At 49.5% G+C, this 21860-nt stretch overlaps 1 pseudogene; it reads left to right on the forward strand.

The window, feature by feature from the left end:
- The first annotated feature begins 607 nt into the window (after window positions 1–607).
- LOC124696810 overlaps window positions 608–21860 on the forward strand; it is a 78788-nt pseudogene continuing 57535 nt past the window's right edge.

Genomic DNA, 21860 nt, shown 5'->3' on the forward strand with positions numbered 1-21860 from the left:
TTCCTTTGTTTGTTCGACTAGGGCCGCCATAAAGTTCACCCAGGGCGGTGCCTCTGGGCCGGCTGCTCGTGTTGCGCCGCCGTTCCGTCGGCAGAGGGAGCCGACGCCGCCGCCTTCGACACGTGCGCGCACGCCGCCCGTTGTCGTCGTGCCGCCCGTGGCTACGCCGCCTCCCGCGGGGGCGTCTTCTTCGGCTGCGCCTCCTTCAGCGCCACGGCGGGGCGCCCAGGGCGAGTCGGTCCAAGGGCCTACCCTAGGCGACCTGTTTCCGCACCGCGCGCCGCTGCTGGGGCCGACTGCTGGAGCCGGCCGCGGTGTGCCACCGGCGGCAGGAGCTGGAGCCGGCGGAGCTGCGCCGCCTGAAGAGCCAGAGGTGGTTCCCACCGGGCCAGCCGCGCCGCCTCCGGCTTCGGAGCCGCCGAGGGCGGAGCCTGCTGGGAAGGGGCCGTAGCGGGAGGAGCCGGCGCGTGCCAGGGACGCCGACTCCCAGGCGTTGGTGAGGTCGAAGGGCCCGGCGGTGTCGCCCACTGGTCTTCACGTGGCCAAGGGTGCCCGGTTGGTGAGCGTGCCGTCCGCCTCGGACTCCAGCTTCGGCTCGGCTGGCACCATGGAGAAGGCCTGGAACCAGGCGGACTCCTGCGAGATAATCAGCCGGGAGGGGCAGCCTGGCACGGCGCCCTTGAAGATGCTTTACTCCGGCTACCGCGCCAGCCTCAAGAACAAAGCCGCCGAGGCCATGGCCCAGCTGGCGACGCTGGAGGAAGCTGATAAGGTGGGTGGCGTCTCAGCTTGTTTTCTACGATTTTGTTGTTATCTTGGTAGCCCTCCGAGGCATGGGCCGGCTGCTCGGAGCCGGCCCAGGTTTCGCCTAAACGATTGACTCTTTTTCCAGATGGTCGACGAGCGGCGCACCGTCTTGTACAACAAGGTGGTGACCAGCTACCACAAGGCCAAGATTGAGCGGGGCACCTTGGCTCGTGAGCTGGAAGCCGTCAAGGGTAAACTCTTGTTTCTTTTGGCTCAATGTTTTCCTTCTTTTGTCTCTGTTGGCTGACATTTCTTTCCGGCTGCCTCGCAGTTGAGGCCGCCAAGGTCCCGCAGCTGGAGAGGGACCTCCGGGTTGCTCGCGCTCAGTGCGCCGAGAGCGAGGAGGCGGGCCGCGCTGCAGCCGCCAAGCTCAAGGTAGCCGATGGGGAGTTGACGCGGCTGCGCCAGCTGGAGAAGAACCATCTCGCCGAGCTCGCCTCCCTTAGGACGGCAGAGAAGGAGAAGGTGGATGATCTGAGCCGGCGGCTGGACGAGGTGGAGAGGCAGCGGCTTGCGCTCCAGAAGGAGGTCACCGCCAAGTCCACGGAGCTGACGGCTACTGCCAAGCACTGGACGGACCTGATTGGCGCGATCGATCGCGGTTTTTCGGGTGAGTGTCTATGTTTCCTTCCCCTTTGCCGGCTTTCGGCTGTCGGCTGCCAGCCTCCGTTGGTAGCCGGCTGCAGAAACTTATCTTTTTTCGCTATCGCCATCTTCGGGCTGGGGGCAGTCGGCTCGTGCCGGCTGCCGCCAGTCTTTTTCTTTTATCCTTCGAAATCTCCATCTTCGGGCTGGGGGCAGTCGGCTCGTACCGGCTGCCGCCAGTCCTACCTTAGAGCTTCGGAATCTCCATCTTCGGGCTGGGGGCAGTCGGCTCGTGCCGGCTGCCGCCAGTCTTACTTTAGGACTTCGAAAATTTGCGTTTTTCAGCTTATTTCGGCCTTTATGACTTCTGACATGCTTCCTTCTTGCAGCGGCCTTCCCGGAAACGCAGGACGTGGCCTTGGAGGCCGTTGGCGCTGCGCGCGAGGCCAGGGGGCGGGCGACTGGCGAGGGCAGCTCGGAGAGCTTCACCATGGAGGACCACATGTCGTCCCTGGCTGCCCGCGTCGAGCCCATCACCAAGTTTGGCTGGGAGCTCCGGAAGGCGGCTGAGGAGCTGGTGCCGATGCTGTGGCCCGGCAAGGAGGCGCCGCAAGACATCTCCAGCCTCACCTCTTTTATCGAGCAGGCGCCGGAAAGCTTCATCGAGTGGAAGGGGTCTGCCACGCGCGTTGGCGCCGACATGGCGCTGTCTTTTGTCCTCTCCTGGTACAACGAGGTGGACCTGGGGCAGCTCGAGTATCGGCGAGCCGGCGTGGAAGAGGGGCTCTCGGCCGAACAGAAGGCCGCCCGGCTTGCCCGAGCCAGCGCCATCGCCGACTTCGTCGACAAGCGCGTCTTCATCGCAGATCCGAACCCTCACTCTGATGAGGAGGAGGAGCTTGAAGACGAAGGGGTCGAGATGGATTCTCCGCCGCCTGCTGTTGATCCGGCTGTTCCTCCTCCAGCCGGTGCCTAGGCTTTCCTGTTCATGTAGCCTTGCTTTTGCCAAAACAGATTATTAAATCCCCGGAATGCCGGGTGCTTATGTAAAGACAATATTATCGCCCTTTTTTATTATGATGCACTTTAGTGTGTTTGTTAATCATTTGTGTGCCGGCTTGCTTTCTTCCAACTTGTTCGCTTTTTCCCATCCGCCCCACTCTTTGGCTGTGCCCTTGCCGGTCGTACGTCCGACTTGCGGTCCGTCGTCGGATCAAGAGCGTGCCGCTGGGTGAGGCCGATAGTATTTCGGCCGAACGAGTCGATTTCGGCAGTCCGACACTTTTATGAAAGGTTGCAAGTCAACTCGCTTTTACTCTTTCCTTAGTCGTTTTTCGCGTGTTTGTTCCCTAGGCCTTACTCCCGCCAGCCGGACAGCCGGGTTGCGGTCTGTAGCTGGTCGGAAGCCGGCTGTCGGAAATCAGATCACGTTACTAAGCCGTCGCGTGAAAGGGTTCAAGCCAATTGGCGAAACGAAATAGAGTGCGCGAAAAACTTGTCGGAAACGGCGCTCTTGGCGCATGCCTTTTCATAGCTTACAAAAGGGATACAAGGGATACATACATTCCTGCTCTCAAGTGTAAAATGGTCGAAGCAACCTGACATTCCAGGGACGTTTTGTCTCCTCGTCGCCTTTGCTCGCCTTGTTCTTTTTGGCCTCTTGGGCATCTATGAGATAGTAGGAATCATTGCCTACTGCCTTGCTCACGATGAAGGGACCCTCCCATGGGGATGCTAGTTTATGCTGTCCGGCTGTCCGTTGGATCAGCCGGAGCACTAGGCCTCCTTCTCGGAATGCTAAGGACTTGACCTTCCGGCTGTGATAGCGACGGAGGCTTTGCTGGTATACGGCGGACCTGGATTCGGCCATCAGCCGGACCTCTTCAACCAGGTCGACTCCATCTTCGCGAGCTTCTTTGGCTTCAGCTTCTGTGTATAGCTTGATCCTTGGCGCGTCGTGCTCGATGTCAGTTGGCAGGACAGCTTCAGCCCCGTATACGAGGAAGAAGGGTGTGAAGCCGACTGAGCGGTTTGGTGTCGTGCGCAGGCTCCACAGTACGCTGGGCAGCTCTTCAATCCAGCAGCCGGCTGAGCGCTCAAGCGGCTCCACCAGCCGAGGCCGGATGCCGGCTAGGATCAAGCCGTTTGCCTTCTCCACTTGGCCGTTGGTCTCCGGGTGTGCTACGGATGACAGGTCCATTCGGATCCCCATCTCCCCACAATAGCGCTTGAAAATGCCTTCGGCGAAGTTGCTGCCGTTGTCGGTGATGATGCTATGCGGGTAGCCGTATCTCACGATTATCTCCTTGAGGAAGGTGACGGCTGTGGAGCCATCCAGCTTCTTGATCGGCTTGGCCTCGATCCACTTAGTGAATTTATCAGTCATCACCAAGAGATGTGTCATGCCGCCTCGGGCTGTCTTGAATGGGCCCACCATATCCAAGCCCCATACGGCAAACGGCCAGGTAATGGGGATGGTTTTTAGGGCGGAAGACGGCGTTTGCCTTTGCTTTGCGAAGCGCTGGCAGCCGTTGCACTTCTTCACCAAGTCTTCTCGCGTCTCTCGAGCGCAGTCGGCCGAAAAAACCGTGCCGGAAAGCTTTGGCCACTATGGCTCGGGAGGAGGCGTGATGGCCGCACTCTCCCTGGTGGATTTCCCGTAGGAGTTCAATCCCTTCAGCCGGCTCGACGCACCGCTGGAACACCCCACTTACGCTGCGTTTGTACAGCTCGTGGTTGATGATTGTATAGGCCTTGGCCCTTCTCTCAATCTGCCTGGCTTGAACCATGTTATCGGGCAGCACACCATCGGTGAGGTAGGAGAGCAATTCTTGTGCCCATGATGGTACGCATTTTATTTCAAACACGCTAACCACCAAGGCCTCCATCTTCGGAGCTTCCGGTTTCGACTGCGTGGTCGCCGGGTTCGGCCGTGAAGCCGGCGGGTTTGGCTGATAAGCCCCCGAGTTTGGCCGAGAAGCCCCCGCGTTGGACCGATAAGCCCCCGGGTTCGGCTGAGAAGCCGGCGGGTTTGGCTGATAAGCCCCCGACTTGGGCAATGAAGCCCCCGGGTTCGGCTGAGAAGCCCCCGGGTCAGCCGGCACGAATATGGAATCCGAGTCCGGTGACGCGTATGATGGACGGTTTCTTGAGAATCGCCGGGCAACGCCCGGCGGAATGGCTTGCCGGGTCGAGCCAATCTTGGATAGGGCATCCGCCGCCTCATTGTTTGCTCGTGGCACATGTTGGAATTCACAGCCATCGAAGAAGCCGGATAGCTGCCGGACGTGGAAGCGGTATGAGGCCATGTTGGCGTCCTTCGCGTCCCGGCCGCCCGATGCTTGCTGTATAACCAAGTCGGAGTCGCCGAAGCAGAGGATGCGACGCACGCCAATCTCCTTGGCCAGCTTCAGCCCATGGATGAGCGCTTCATACTCCGCCACATTGTTGGATGCGGCGAAGTGGATCTGCAGGGCATAGTCCAGCCGATCTCCCTTGGGGGAAGTGACGACGATGCCGGCTCCCAAGCCGTTTCGCATCTTCGAGCCGTCAAAGTGCAGCTTCCAGTGCGTGGAGTCAGGCACAGGCGGCATTGCATCTCGGCCCAGTCGACGAAGAAGTCCGCGAGGATCTGCGACTTGATGGCTGTACGTGGCTCGTAGAGGATGGTGTGGGCGGCTAGCTCCAGGGCCCACTTGGCAACCCGGCCGTTGGCATCCTTGCTGCCGATGATTTCCGCCAAGGGTGCTGTGGCTACCACCCTAATGGGGTGCTCTTGGAAGTAGTACTTGAGCTTCTTGGCCGCCATGTACACGCCGTAGGTGACCTTCTGGTAGTGGGGGTAGTTCTGCTTCGACTGGGACAGCACCTCGCTGAGATAGTAGACTGGGCGCTGAACCAGCCGCTCCCTCGTTGGCTGCTTCTTTGCGCTCCACCACCAGGACAACGCTAACCACTCGGTTGGTGGCTGCGATGTACAACAGCATCGGCTCCATTGAACCTAGCGTTGCAAGGATTGGCGCGGTTGAGAGCACGCGCTTTAAGTCACGAAAGGCTTCATCCGCCTGCGGTGACCAGACGAACTTGTCCGCCTTCCTCATCAATTGATACAGGGGCAGTGCCTTCTCCCCCAGCCGGCTGACGAAGTGGCTCAAGGAGGCCAGTGCATCCGGTGAACTTCGGACGTCCTTGAGGCACCGCGGCAGCTCCATCTTCTCAATGGCACCGATTTTCTCCGGGTTGGCTTCGATTCCTCGCTGAGAGACGAGGTAGCCCAGGAGTTGGCCGGCCGGCACGCCGAACGTGCACTTGGCCGGGTTGAGCTTCATCCGGAATCTTCGCAGATTGGTGAAGGTTTCTCTCAAGTCATCAAGGAGGGTAGGCATCTCCTTGGTTTTTACAACGACATCATCCACGTATGCGTGAACATTTCTGCCGATTTGATCCTGCAAACACTTTTGCATGCACCTTTGGTAGGTGGCGCTTGCATTTTTCAAGCCGAATGGCATAGTCGTGTAGCAGTAAGCCCCATACGGGGTAATGAACGAAGTCTTTATTTGATCAGCCGGATTCAAAGGAATCTGGTGGTAGCCTGAGTAGGCATCTAGAAAAGACAACAGTTCACAGCCGGCAGTCGAGTCTATAACTTGATCTATGCGCGGCAGGGGGAAAGGGTCCTTCGGGCACGCCTTGTTGAGGCTGGTGTAGTCGATACACATGCGCCAGGAGCCGTTCTTCTTCAAAACCAGGACCGGGTTCGCCAACCAGTCCGGGTGCAGCACTTCCATGATGAAGCCGGCAGCTAGGAGCCGGGCAATTTCTTCACCGATGGCCTTCCTTCGTTCTTCGGCGAAGCGCCTGAGAGGCTGCTTCACCGGCTTGGCTTCAGGCCTGACGTGGAGGTGGTGCTCAGCCAACTCCTCGGTACACCCGGCATGTCCCTTGGAGACCATGCGAAGATGTCCCGATTCTCACGGAGGAAGCCGGTGAGCTCGCTTTCCTATTTGCTGCTCAGCCGGCACCGATGGTGACGTACTTGTCCGGCTGGGCCGGGTCGAGCAGGATCCTCTTGGTGTTGTCGGCCGGCCGGAAGTGAGTCGTCCCAGCCGGGTTGCCCACAGCCCGGCATGTCCGCTCGCGCGGCCTTGGCTAAGGCAACGGCGTCGTGGATGAGCTGCTTCTCGGTGGCGATAACCAGCGTCTGGGCCATCTTGGAGCTCTGCGTGGCGCAGTCCATGGAGCGGCGGTAGTCGCCGACTACGGTGATGACCCCTTTAGGGCCAGGTAGCTTCATCTTCAGGTACCCATAGTGGGGCACCGCCATGAATTTGGTCAGGGCCGGCCTGCCCAGGAGCGCGTGGTAGGGACTCACGAGGTCCACCACCTCGAACTCGATGTTCTCCGTGCGGAAGTTGTCCGGCTTGCCGAACATGACCTCCAGGGTGATCCGGCCGATCGGCTGGCAGCAGTGGCCTGGCACGATGCCATGGAAGACGGTGGGGGTGGGGCGCAACTCGGCCTCCCGGATGCCCAGCTTGCGGGCGGTGTCGCGGTAGAGGATGTTGATGCTGCTGCCCCCGTCGATGAGGACACGCGAGAAGCGCACGCTGCGCCGGGTTGTGCCGATGGTGGGGTCGAGGACCATGGCGTAGCTGCCCGGCTTTGGCAGGACAGCCGGAGTGTCGCGGCGATCAAAAGTGATGGCCTGCTCTGACCAGTTTAGGTACTGGGGGACCAGCGGCATGACCGCGTTGACTTCGAGGGAACGGTGCTGCTGGCTCGTCTTGTCCTCGGGCTCGGAGGTGAAGATGATGTAGGTGGCATCCTCAGCCAGGTACCGGCCACCATGGTGCACTTGGTTAGCCTCGTGGTGCTCGAGGTTGTTGGCTTCTGCGCCGGCTTGGCCGCCCGGCCCGCCGGCTGGTGGAGGTGGGGGTGGAGGCGGAAGGGGCTCGCCGCTCATCAGCCGCTTCATGAAGTGGCAGTCGCGGGTGGAGTGGTTGGAGGGGTTCTTGCCGCTGTGGTACTTGCACGGCGAGTCGAGCATCTGCTCGAAGGTGGACTTCGGCTTCCTGTGGCCGGTCCGTCCGCTTCGGCGCCGGCTTCCGCCAGCCGCCGCGTGGTCTGACACGGCTGCCACGTGGGCCGAGCCGTACCGGCGGTCCGGCTGGTCGCTGTGCCTCTTGCCGCGGTAATTGTCCCGCCGGCTGCCATGGTGGCCGCCCTCGGCCGGCTTGTTGTTGTCCCTCCTAGATGGAGCCGGCGAAATCTCAGCCGGCGTGCTGCTGGTTCCTTCAGCCAGCGCATACTTGTCTGCGATGGCCATCAAGGCAGCCATCGTCTTGGGTTCACTGCGGCGCAGCTTGTGCCACATCATGGTGTTTTGCCGGCAGCCGGCCATGAAGAAGCCGACTCGCTCGGATCTCGTGCACTCCCTCGCAGGAGTTGCGCATCTCGCACCGGCCGCGTCGGTGCATGCACGGTCCGTCTCGTCCGCGCCCCGCTTGCACATCTCAAGCTGTTGGGGCGACCCGGCCGGCGGTAGGTGCCGGTGAAGTTGCTGATGAAAGCCGCCTCGAAGTCGAGCCAGCCGTTGATGCTGCCGGCTGGCAGGTTGTTGAGCCATGTGCGGGCGGAGCCGAGCAGCATGAGGGGGGAGTAGCGCACGGCCCAGCGCTTGTTGCCCTTGGCGATGTCGACTGCAGTGGAGTAGTCCTGCAGCCAGTCCTCCGGCTTGGCCGTGCCGTCGTACTTGGGCGTGTCACGGGGGAGCTGGAAGCCGTCGATCATGGGCTCGTTGATGATCCGCGGCCCGAAGCACTTGGGGCCGGCTGGCCCTTCTTCCTCCGCGATGCGGGATTCGACCAGCCGGTCGAGGCGATCCCTGGCGTCTGCCGGCTCGACGCGCGGGCCCAGCCGGGAGCGGGCCGGCTGGCGCTGGCCGCTGGCCTCTGGAGCCGCGCGATGCTTGATGGTCGATGGCCTCTCGTACTCGTACTCTTCGTCGTCGTGCCGGCTTGAAGGTAGCCGGCTGCGGCCGCTGTTGCCACTGGGCGGCCGGCTTGTGCGGCTGGAACTTGCGTGGGTGTTCCGGCTGTCGGCTCGCCGGCTTGGTGCGGGGGAGGTGGACTCGGCCGTGTCCCTCGGACCGTCTCGGTCGTTGCCTGCAGCGCCACGAGCATGAGAAGCTCTGGGGGCATGGGCGTACCTGGGGTCCTTGGTCAGCCGGTTGGCCGCCTTCAGCAGCTCAGTCACCCGCTCAGTTTGGCGGCGTAACTCTGCGCCTTCGAGGCGGTGCAGCTCTTCCGCGGCAGCTTCAGCCGCGAGCATGTTCTTGTCGGGGGTGTTGTAGATGGGTAGCTCCGCAGACGGAGCCGGCGATGCTGCGCCGTCCCGGGCGATCTCTGCGCCCAGGCCGCCTCCTCTTCGGCGGATCTGGCCGGCTCGGCTTGGGTTGTCGCCGGCGGGCGTGAGGCCGTGGGCGCGGTTGAACTCGCGCTGGGAGATCTCCCACTGGCGCTTTGCAGCAGCCAGCTCTTCTGTTTGCTTGAGGAGGAGCTGGCGGTGCTCCTCCAGGTCCTTCTCGATGGTGGTGGGGTCGGCGCCAGGCGTGAGCGGAGTGCTCAGCTTTGCCCGGACTTCCTCCAGCCGGGACGGTGGTGGTGGCGCCTTTGCGCCCGAGGCGGATGCGCCGGTCTCCTTGTTGCGCTCTAACTCAGGACCGCGGACGCGCGTGGACTTGCCTCCGGCGTCGTCGCCGGTGGCCATGACCTCCTGCATGATGCAAGGGCCGGCGGTGGTGAGGCTGGCGCCGGCTCCAGGGGGAGGGCTTGCACATCGCACGATCTCGCGCGGGTAGCGCGGTGGTGCGACGGTGGCGACGTAGACGTCGAAGCCGCCGAAGCTGATGATGTTGCCGCCGGCAGGGAATGGCCGGTCGGCGAAGCAGCCAGCATTGTCGCTGACGCAGTCGAGGGAGCCGAATCTCCAGACCAAGCCTGAAGCGACCCTCTCGCCGGTGGTGGTGAGGCCCGTCCGGATGGAGACACCGGCCGCGGACGCTGAAGGCCCCACGGTGGGCGCCAAATGTCGTGGTATCGTCATGACATATGCCATAGGGTGGCTAATCGAGGTGGTTCCTAGTGGTCTCACGGCGGTATCCGGATGCGGGTATGGGCACGAGTGACACAGCGACGTACCTGTGTTCGAGGCCCTCCGATGGAGGTAACACCTCTACTCCTCGCTATGAGTGTATATGATGATCACACAGTACAATGGTGCTCCTTGAGCTGTATGACCGGCTGCTCCGGGGAGGCTAAGGTAGACGAAGGTCTCTCTCACGCAGGCAGCTCTAAGACTAGTGAATGAGAACTGATCGATCGTCCCCCGCACGAGGGGGGTAGCCCGGCTTATATAGGCGCCGGTACTTTACATATAAGTCCCTAAGGTCTACTGGCCAGCATGGCCGGCTTCGGCTCCCGTCCCTTCCCGAGGCGCTGACGCCAGGGAGCCGTTGAGCGTAGTGGCACGTCCCATCCGCCTGCTCAGGTCAGCGGCGTGGGAGGTGCTGTCGTTGTCGTCATCATGCTCTGTAGCGCGTACGGCTCGACGTACGCCATGATGGCCTGTCTGGAGCGTGGCACTGCTGCTCCACAGTGCCCCGTACTTTACGGGAGATGAGGTCAGCGTGGACCTTTGAACCCGGCTCACCTACCCAGTTCCTTCCAGTGCAAGACTCGCCAGCCTCGAGTCGGTCTAAGGTACAAACCCCAGTCGGATATGGCTTGTGGAAGCCGGCCCAGCTACAGCGTCGAAGGCCGCAGCCGGACCGACTAGGACTTAGAGCCAGCCGGCTTCCGAGGCAGCCGGCCACGGCTCCAGCCGGCTGCTCCTCAGCCGGCCTTTGCCGCGAGCCGGCCGTCCTCAAGCCGGCCGCTCCGCGTCCATTGCCCTACCCGGGGTCTTCCCCCCGACACTGGATACTTGTACATACTTGTTTAGTCTCTAGAGTGGTTTTCTAATGAGAGGGAGATGATATTTGGGGAAGTGCTGTCCAAAAACAGATTCTGGGCTGTTACCAAAAAAATTCGTGCGCACAGCCAGAACGTTATTTTGAGTTGCCAATTTTTGAGCATGTTCCCCAGATTGTTATCTAACTTTCATTAGTTGAACACTTTTTGGTCTGAGCAATGGAAGATTTTTGTTAATTTCGATTTCTGTACTGCTGTCAGGATTTGGCAGATTTCTGTCATCCTGCTTTTCTGTGTTTCCGTTAGTTTGCATTCTTTTGTTTTCGCTTTGTTTCTTTCCTAAAACACAAAAATACCAAAAATATTTCTGTTGTTTCTCTTCACCATTTGTTTATTTGGTTCCTTGCTCTTAGTTTACTTTATTTGCTATCGTTAGTTTGCTATGAGAAATCCAAAAAGATTTTGCTTTGTTTTCTTGTTTCTTTTGTTCTTGTTTCCAATTCGAAAACACCAAAAATATTTGCTGTTCTTCTTTGGTTTGTAAAGTTCATCATGAGTTCAATGGTCTTCGGTGGCTGGAGCGCGGTTTTCATTTCATATTATCCAAGCTACACAAGTGAAAAGGCAATAATGACGATCTACGACAATCTGATTATGGTGAGAGGCTGGTATGAACTCTATTTGTTTTCATTTTTCTACATATACTCATCCATATGAGCATGCTTAGTTGGTTCATGTGAGGTATATGTTATTTGAGAAATTCTAGTAGTTCATGATCTCTCATGTTTAGTTCCAATTTATTAATATGAGTAGCATGTCATGGATGTTTGCTTGCATTGTTTTATTCATAAGTAAGTATGGCATTGTGGTATCCTCCTCTGAATAATTCATTTATATCGACTTGGCACATGCTCACGCATGCATATGACTGAACAAAAAGTCAATTAAGCCTCGATGATTTATATTGCTTCGCAGTTATTGTATCACTTTTATGCCTCCATTAATTTATTTTGCCGCAAGCATGATTATGACAATTCATCGCTCTCTTGATTTGTCGCTCCCTAGTCTTTTGCTAGCCTTCACTTGTACTGAGCGGGAACGCCGCTCGTGCCTCCAAACACCTGAAAACCAAGTTGTTCCAAAAGTGTCCACCATAAATACCTATGCATGGCATTTCGAACCATTCCAAGTAAATTCTCATGCGCTACCTTTAAAACTTTCAAAATGCTTCTCAATTTGTGTTAATGTTTCATAGCTCATGAGGAAGTATGTGGTGTTTAGCTTTCAACCTTGTCATTTAGTTTTGACGGACTCTCATATGGACTAGTGGCACATCCGCTTATCCAATAATTTTGCAAAAAGAGCTGGCAATGGGATTCCCAGTCCCGTATTAATTAACTTAAATAGACACTCCTCCATGGTTTGTGATTGTTGGACGGCACCCGAAGGATTCGGTTAGCCATGGCTTGTGTAAGCAAAGGTTGGGGGGAGTGTCATCATCATAATAAAACTTAAATAAAAAGGCACTCCTTCATGGTATGTGATTGTTGGCAGGCACCCGAGGATTCGGTTAGCCATGGTTTGTGAAAGAAAGGTTGGAAGGAGTGCCAACCAAAAATAAATAAAATGGGAGCCGCTCTTGGGAGTCCGGTTGATGAGGTAGTTAGTGTACCCATTACCATTCGTTGACAACAACAAACACCTCTCAAAATAATTTTACTCCTCGCTTTACAAATGAAAAGCTCTAGCGCATGTTAATCCCTCGCTTCCCTCTCGCGAAGGGTCAATCTTTTACTTTTATGTTGTGTCTCCATTCTTTCTTTGAGCACTATCTTGAGAGCACAACTGTCATTCTTAGTATAATATGCTTGTCTCAAAATATGATTGATTGTGGTATAACTTTGATGCTTTTATCTTTGACAATCACTACTTCTAGTCTTTCTATGAACTCCGTAGGTGCCTCGGCATTTATGTTTTGCCGATCAAATACGGGCAAGCAAGATACCACTTTATCATATTCTCTTATGAACATTGCAATCCTGCTTATATACATGATTCATGGTGCTTATTATTAATTGTTGGTACCTCTCCATGATTGACATAGCTGTTGGATGATCTTATTTGCATGTATCTCATTATGAACTGCTTAAGTATTAGCCATAGCATGAGAATATATACATCATATGAGCAAATGTGTTCGTGAAAGTTCTTTTATCGCTCGCTTGTTAACCGAATTGCTTGAGGACAAGCAATAAGCTAAGCTTGGGGGAGTTGATACGTCCAAAACGTATCTACTTTCCCGAACACTTTTGCTATTGTTTTGCCTCTAATTTGTGTATTTTGGATACAACTAACACGGACTAACGCTGTTTTCAGCAGAACCGCTCTGGTGTCTCGTTTTTGTGCGGAAATCCAACTTTCGGGAAAATCCTCGGAATTTATGCGAAGGCCCTATTTTACCAGAATATTGACGGAGCCGTAAGGGCAAGAGAGGTGGAGGCCCGAGGGCCCCACACCATAGGGCGGCGCGGCCCGGGGGGCCCGCGCGGCCCTATGGTGTGGCCCCTCGGCTGGCCTCCGACGCCCCCTTCGGACTACTTATCGGGTTCGACCTAAAAACGCACGGAGAGAAGTCGAAGTCGCCGTAAACCCTCCGGAGAGCCGCCACATCGCGAAACTCCGTCGCGGGAGCCGGAAGTCTCCGTTCGGGACTCCGCCGGACGGGGAATTGGAGGAGATCTTCACCGCCATCACCGCCAACGCCCCTCCATCGACCAGCCATGTTTCCCCCATCCATGTGTGAGTCATTCCCCCGCTGTAGGCTGATGGGGATGGTAGGGATTGGATGAGATTGGTCATGTAATAGTCATAAGATTGTTAGGGCATAGTGCCTAGTATCCGTAGATGTCACTTTTATGATATTGTTGCAACTTGTTATGCTTAATGCTTGTCACTAGGGCCCGAGTGCCATGATCTCAGATCTGAACATGTTATTGATTCATGAAGATATTCGTTGTTTATGATCTTACCCTGCAAGTTGTATACACATGTCGCTGTCCGGAACCAATGGCCCCGAAGTGACAGTAAATCGGGACAACCGGAGGGAATGGTAGCGATGTGAGGATCACATGTGTTCACGGAGTGTTAATGCTTTGCTCCGGTACTCTATTAAAAGGAGTACCTTAATATCCAGTAGTTTCCCTAGAGGCCCGGCTGCCACCGGCTGGTAGGACAGAAGATGTTGTGCAAGTTTCTCATTGCGAGCACGTACGACTAAATATGGAACACATGCCTATTGATTGATTATTACTTGGATACCATTTTATTATTATCTGCAAATCCCCTGCTTTGATTGTTACATGAGTTTCTCTCATCCATGCAACGCCCGTTAATCCGTCCCTGTGCTTACAGTATTTTAATCCTGCTGTTTACTATAATCACTACTGCTGTCTTTATTTCACCGCTGCTGTTATTTCACTATTCCTACCGCCATAAAGCTGTTACTACCTGATAAACTCTTGCGAGCAAGTCTCGTTTCCAGTGTGCAGCTGAATTGACAACTCCGCTGTTAAGGCTTACAAGTATTCTTTGTCTCCCCTTGTGTCGAATCAATAAATTGGGTAATACTTCCCTCGAAGACTGTTGCGATCCCCTATACTTGTGGGTCATCAAGTCTCCACTTCCAATCTCTTTACTTTGTTTTTGTCTTGCTTTATTTTATTTACTACTTTGTTTGCTGCACTTAAACAAAACACAAAAAAATTAGTTGCTAGCTTTACTTTATTTATTGTCTTGTTCTCTATATCAAAAACACAAAAAAATTAGTTACTTGTCTTTACTTTATTTGCCTAGTTTACTTTATTACTGCTATAATGGGTACTCCTGAAAATACTAAGTTGTGTGACTTCACTAGCACAAATAATAATGATTTATATGTACTCCTATTGCTCCACCTGCTACTACAGCAGAATTCTATGAAATTAAACCTGCTTTACTGAATCTTGTTCTGAGAGAGCAATTTTCTGGTGTTAGTACTGATGATGCTGCTGCCCATCTTAATAATTTTGTTGAACTTTGTGAAATGCAAAAGTATAAGGATATAGATGGTGATATTATAAAACTAAAATTGTTTCCTTTCTCATTAAGAGGAAGAGCTAAAGATTGGTTGCTATCTTTGCCTAAAAATAGTATTGATTCATGGACTAAATGCAAAGATGCTTTTATTAGTAAATATTATCCTCCTGCTAAGATTATATCTTTGAGAAGTAGCATAATGAATTTTAAACAATTTGATAATGAACATGTTGCTCAAGCATGGGAGAGAATGAAATCTTTGGGAAAGAACTGCCCAACCCATGGACTGACTACTTGGATGATCATCCAAACCTTTTATGCAGGATTGAATTTTTCCTCGAGGCCTATTGGATTCAGCTGCTGGAGGTACTTTTATGTCCATCACCCTGGGCACCGCGACTAAATTACTTGATGATATGATGATCAATTACTCTGAATGGCACACTGAAAGAACTCCTCAAGGTAAGAAGGTAAATTCTGTTGAAGAAACCTCTTCTTTGGGTGATAAGATTGATGCTATTATGTCTATGCTTGCAAATGGTAGATCTCATATTGATCCTAATAATGTTCCTTTAGCTTCATTGGTTGCTCAAGAAGAAAATGTTGATGTGAATTTCATTAAGAACAATAATTTCAACAACAATGCGTATAGGAATAATTATGGTAACAACAACTTTAGGCCATATCCTTCTAATAATGGTAATGGTTATGGTAATTCTTATGGTAATTCTTACAATAATAATAAGAGTGTACCCTCTGGTCTTGAAGTGATGCTTAAAGAATTTATTAGTACACAAAATGCTTTCAATAAAACTGTTGAAGAAAAGCTTAGTAAAATTGATATTCTTGCTTCTAAGGTTGATAGTCTTGCTCTTGATGTTGATCTTTTAAAATTGAAAGTTATGCCTGAAGAAGTTCAAGATGCTAGGTTTGCTAAAACAAATGCCATCCAAGTTCGAATTAATGATAATATTAGATTGTTGGCTGAATTGCATGCTAGGTGGGATAGAGAAGAAAAAGAAAAACTTGCTAAAGAGAATAATGTAGCTAAAGTATGGACTATTACCACCACTAGTAATGTTGATTCTTCACATGTTGCTGCACCTCCTACTATCAATGGTAAAATAATTAGTGTTGGCAATGTTTCTACTCCTAGTGCAAAGCGCACAAAATTGCCTGAAACTGCTGTTTGTGATAAAACTGCTGAAATTTTTCAAAATATTGGTGACAATGATTCCATTGCTGTAGAACATAATGGTTTAGACTTTGATGATTGTCATATTACTGAAGTTATAAAGTTCTTACAAAAACTTGCTAGAAGTCTCAATGCTAGTGTTATGAATTTAGCCTTTACAAAACATATTACAAATGCTCTCATTAAAGCTAGGGAAGAGAAATAAAAACTTGAAGCTTCTATTCCTAGGAAATTAGAAGATGGTTGGGAGCCCATCATTAAGATGAAATTTAATGACTTTGAGTGTAATGCTTTATGTGATCTTGGTGCAAGTATTTCTGTTATGCCTAAAAAGATTTATGATATGCTTGACTTGCCACCATTGAAGAATTGTTATTTGGATGTTAATCTTGCTGATAACGTTAAAAAGAAACATTTGGGGAGGATTGATAATGTGCGCATTATAGTTAACAATAACCTTGTCCCCGTTGATTTTGTTGTCTTGGATATCGAATGCAATGCATCTTGTCCTATTGTGTTGGGAAGACCTTTTCTTCGAACCGTTGGTGCTGTTATTGATATGAAGGAAGGTAATATTAAATATCAATTTCCTCTTACGAAAGGTATGGAACACTTCCCTAGAAAGAGAATGAAGTTGCCTTTTGATTCTATTATTAGAACAAGCTATGATGTTGATGCTTCTACTCTTGATGTTACTTGATTTGCACTTTCTGCGCCTAGCTGAAAGGCGTTAAAAAAAAGCACTTCTTGGGAGATAACCCATGTGTTTATTTTACTACAGAAATTTTTATTTTGTTGAGTCTTGGAAGTTGTTTACTACGGTAGCAACCTCTCCTTATCATGTTTTTGTGCCAAGTAAAGTTTCTATGCTAAAGTTGATGTTATATTTGGGATCGCTGCGCAGAAACAACATTGCTGTCTGTCACGAATTCTGGCACAAGTCTCTGTAAGAAAATCGAAAAAATCTGCAAATTTACGAGCGTGATCCTCAGATATGTACGCAACTTTCATTAGTTTTGAGTTTTTCCATTTGAGCAAGTTAAGTGCCTCGTCCAGATGCATCTTTACGGACTGTTCTGTTTTTGACAGATTCTGTCTTTTATTTCGCATTGCCGCTTTTGCTATGTTGAATGAGTTTCTTTGTTCCATTAACTTTCAGAAGCTTTGTGCAATGTCCGAAGTGTTAAGAATGATTGTGTCACCTCTTAATATGTGAATTTGTGGTTATGCACTAACCCTCTCATGAGTTTGCTTGAAGTTTGTGTGAAGGAAGTTTTCAAGGGTCAAGAGAAGAGGATGATATACTATGATCAAGAAGAGTGAAAGGTCTAAGCTTGGGGATGCCCCGGTGGTTCATCCCTGCATATTTTAAGAAGACTCAAACATCTAAGCTTGGGGATGCCCAAGGAATCCCCTTCTTCATCGACAACATTATCAGGTCACTTCTAGTGAAACTATATTTTTATTCCATCACTTCTTATGTTCTTTACTTGGAGCGTCGGTTTGTTTTTATTTTTGTTTTGTTTTGAATAAAGTTGGATCCCGCCATTTTTATATTGGAGATATTACGCTCCGCTTTTTCATATGGAACACTTGTGTTCTTAATTGTGCTTTAATGTTCATGGCAAAAGCTATTTGCTTCGTTAAATTTCTATTTGGTTGGAATTGGAAAATGCTGCATATGGTTTGGCAATTTGGCAATTGTTTGAGCTCTCATAGATCATGTTTAAGCTCTTGCATCATGTAGTTTAATCTATTAATGAAGAACTACTGTAGAGCTTGTTTAATTTGGTTTGCATGATTGATCTCTCTAAGTCTAGATATTTTCGGGTAAAATGTTTGAACAACAAGGAAGACAGTGTAGAGCCTTATAATGCTTGCAATATGTTCTTGTGTGAGTTTTGCTGTACCTGTTCATACTTGTGTTTGCTTCAAACAACCTTGCTAGCCCAAACCTTGTACTGAGAGGAAATGCTTCTCGTGCATCCAAACACCTTGAGCCAAAATCCATGCCATTTGTGTCCACCATATCTACCTACTATGTGGAATTTTTCTGCCATTCCAAAGTAAATTACTTGAGTGCTACCTTTAAAATTTCATTCCTCTACCTTTACAATATATAGCTCATGGGACAAATAGCTTAAAAACTATTGTGGTGATGAATATGTAGTTATGTGTCTTAATTTTTATAAGTTGCTTGTTGAGCGGTAACCATGTTTTCTGGGGACGCCATCAACTTTATCTTTGTTTGATATCATGTGAGATGCTATGCATGTTCGTCTTGTCTGAAGTAGTGGACTTCACGATCAAATGGTTTGAGTATGCATATGTTAGAGAAGAACATTGGGCCGCTAACTAAAGCCATGTATCATGGTCGAAGTTTCAGTTTGGACATACAACCCCAATCTCTTATGAGAATATTAACTATTGTTGAATGCTTAAGCATTAAAAAGAGGAGTCCATTATCTCGTTGTCTATGTTGTCCCTGTATGGATGTCTAAGTTGAGAATAATCAAAAGCGAGAAATCCAATGCGTGCTTTCTCCTTAGACACTTGTACAAAGCGGCATAGAGGTACCCCTTTGTGACACTTGGTTGAAGCATATGTTATGCGATGATAATCCGTGTTTCCGAGATAGTAGGACAAGGTGCGAGCACTATTGGTACTCTATGCATGAGACATGAAACTTGTAGGAAGTATTATGCATAGCACATATGAATTATTACTACCGTTGACAAAATTGTTTCTATGTTTTCAAAACAAAAGCTCTAGCACAAAAATAGTAATCAATGCTTCCCTCTGCGAAGGGCCAATCTTTTACTTTATGTTGAGTCAGTTTACCAATTCCCTTCTATCTTAGAAGCAAACACTTGTGTTAACTGTGTGCATTGATTCTTACATGTTTACTTATTGCACCTGTTATATTACTCTATGTTGACAAATATCAATGAGATATACATGTTACAAGTTGAAAGCAATTGCTGAAACTTAATCATCCTTTGTGTTGCTTCAATGCATTCTACTATGAATTTATTGCTTATGAGTTAGCTCTTATGCAAGTCTTGTTGATACTTGTTTGAAAGTACTATTCATGAAAAGTTTTGCTATATGATTCATTTGCTTAGTCATTATCTTTGTTAGCAATCTTTTGTTCAGATCACTCCATTCATCTCATATGCTTTACAATAATGTTGATCAAGATTATGTTGGTAGCATGTCACTTCAGAAATTATTTGTGTTATCGTTTACCTACTCGAGGACGAGTAGGAACTAAGCTTGGGGATGCTTGATACGTCGCAAACGTATCTATAATTTCTTATGTTCCATGCTACTTTTATTACAATACTTGAATGTTTTATACATACTTTACAACATTATTTTACATTTTCCCGGCACAAACCTATTAACAAGATGCCGAAGTGCCAGCTTGTCGTTTTTCTCGCTGTTTTTGGTTTCGTAAATCCTAGTAAGGAAATATTCTCGAATTGGACGAAATCAACGCCTGTGGGCCTATTTTTACACGAAGCTTCCAGAAGACCGAGGGAGGTACGAAGTGGGGCCACGAGGCGCCGACACAACAGGGCGGCACGGCCTGGCCCCTGGCCGCGCGGCCCTGGTGTGTGGGGCCCTCGTGCCGCCACTTGACCTACCCTTCCGCCTACAAATAGCCTTCGTCGCGAAACCCCCTGTACCGAGAGCCACGATACGAAAAACATTACTGAGAGGCCGCCGCCGCCAATCCCATCTGGGGGATTCAGGAGATCGCCTCCGGCACCCTGCCGGAGAGGGGAATCATCACCGGAGGGGCTCTACATCATCATGCCCGCCTCCGGATTGATGCGTGAGTAGTTCATCCTTGGACTATGGGTCCATAGCAGTAGCTAGATGGTTGTCTTCTCCGCTTGTGCTTTCATTGTATTAGATCTTGTGAGCTGCCTAACATGATCAAGATCATCTATTTGTAATGCTACATGTTGTGTTTGGCGAGATCCGATGAATAGAGAATACTATGTTAAGTTGATTATCAATCTATCATATATGTGTTGTTTATGTTCTTGCATGCTCTCCGTTGCTAGTAGATGCTCTGGCTAAGTTGATACTTGTAACTCCAAGAGGGAGTAATTATGCTTGATAGTGGGTTCATGCCTCCATTAAATCTGGGACAGTGACAGAAAGTTCTAAGGTTGTGGATGTGCTGTTGCTACTAGGGATAAAAGATTGATGCTTTGTCTAAGGATATTTGTGTTGATTACATTACGCACCATACTTAATGCAATTATCTGTTGTTTACAACTTAATACCGAAAGGGGTTCGGATGATAACCTCGAAGGTGGATTATTTAGGCATAGATGCATGCTGGATAGCGGTCTATGTACTTTGTCGTAATGCCCTGATTAAATCACATAGTAATCATCGTTGATATGTATTGAATCTTTATTTGTCAATTGCTCGCCTGTAATTTGTTCAACCATCATGTTAGTTATCTTATTGGAGAGACACCACTAGTGAACTGTGGACCCCGGTCCATTCTTTTACATCTGAATACATTCTACTTTACTGTTCTTTGCAAACAACCACCATCTTCCACTCGATACGCTTAATCCTTTGTTTTCAGCAAGCCGGTGAGATTGACAACCTCACTGTTACGTTGGGGCAAAGTATTTTGATTGTGTTGTGCAGGTTCCACGTTGGCGCCGGTTTCACTGGTGTTGCGCCGCACTACATTCCTCCACCAACAACCTTCACGTGCTTCTTGGATCCTACTGGTTCGATAACCTTGGTTTCTTTCTGAGGGAAAACTTGCTGCTGTGCGCATCATACCTTCCTCTTGGGGTTCCCAACGGACGTGTACATCTACGCGCATCAGCTCTCACCATTTCTATTTTGTCATACTAGCAAAGTGGCCCTCGCAAATGCGAGGGCATCATCTTTACCAGGTTAAAGATCATGTGATGATATAAATTTATGGTGTCATAGATAACAGAAATTTGAAATTGTCCCACAAAATTATATAAGGTAAAACATCACATTTGTGATATTATTTTTGAATAATTTTTGTTTGTCAAGAATAGATACCATGACATTTCCAATAATACCATGTCACATATTCTACAATTTCTATTTTTTTGGTAACTAAATGTCCACCGAATTTTTGAGTCGATATTGAAGGTTTAACCTTGCATTAGTAGATTTTTATCATGAGAATCAAACATATTGTTATTCCTCCTCTTACACTTGCATCATTGTTCTCTCTAATAATAGACCGACGAACCACCTCCATGTATATATTATTCTTACTATATTTTCTGTTTGATCAGACTATGCTAACGGATTTCTTATGTATCACTAAGTTTGATTCCAAATAAGAACTCCAACGTTCTTCACATGATCTTTCTAAAACTAACTCTTGAGGCACATGGATCACTTTTCTCTTGATTCTATATCATTACGCAAGTGTGGAAATTTTGATAAAACAACATAAATCCACGCAAAAGAATATTAAAATAATAATTAATGACAAATATGAATATAATAATTGTTTATTTTACTGCGTCATACGCTCTCACCCGAAGTCTGAACCAATATAACCATAAGTTTGTGTGGATGGGGCTTAGAAGTTGGACATGTCTATCTTGAAATTACCATGTGAATTTTTTTGTAACCAAACATAGGGGTGAGTTTTAAATCCAAAATCATAAAATAAATTATTTTTAATTATTTTTACAAAGCTTTTTTCTAACATGTTTCTTTGAAATATTGCAGTCTATCGAATATAATTTATCTAACACATGGCTTATCCACTCCTCGGAACCAATTACACACTTTCCTCATAATAACTGATAAACAATGAGTTGTGATAAACCCCATGGCATGTATGTGCATTGTACACACGGTATCAGGCACTCACCATGCATGAGTGTGTGCGCTTAGGGAAATGACCGATCGTATATTACCTAAAATTATGGAGAATGACTTGTATCCAACACTTCAAGCTAAGTAATTGCGGAGCAAGATTCGTGTGCGATATTTATGGATAATATTATTTTTGCATATTATATATACATGTGCTCTACTTTGCACTACCTCTATCCCGGAAAGGATGCTATAATTTTTTTCTAATTTTAAACATATCTATACACTATTTAATCTACAAATACATCCGAGTTTAGAAAAATATTCTACATCCTTCTCAAGAGGGAGGGAGTAATTTTTTCTTCCGATCAGTACAG

Source organism: Lolium rigidum, chromosome 3 (assembly GCF_022539505.1).
Source record: "Lolium rigidum isolate FL_2022 chromosome 3, APGP_CSIRO_Lrig_0.1, whole genome shotgun sequence".
Lineage (NCBI taxonomy): Eukaryota > Viridiplantae > Streptophyta > Magnoliopsida > Poales > Poaceae > Lolium > Lolium rigidum.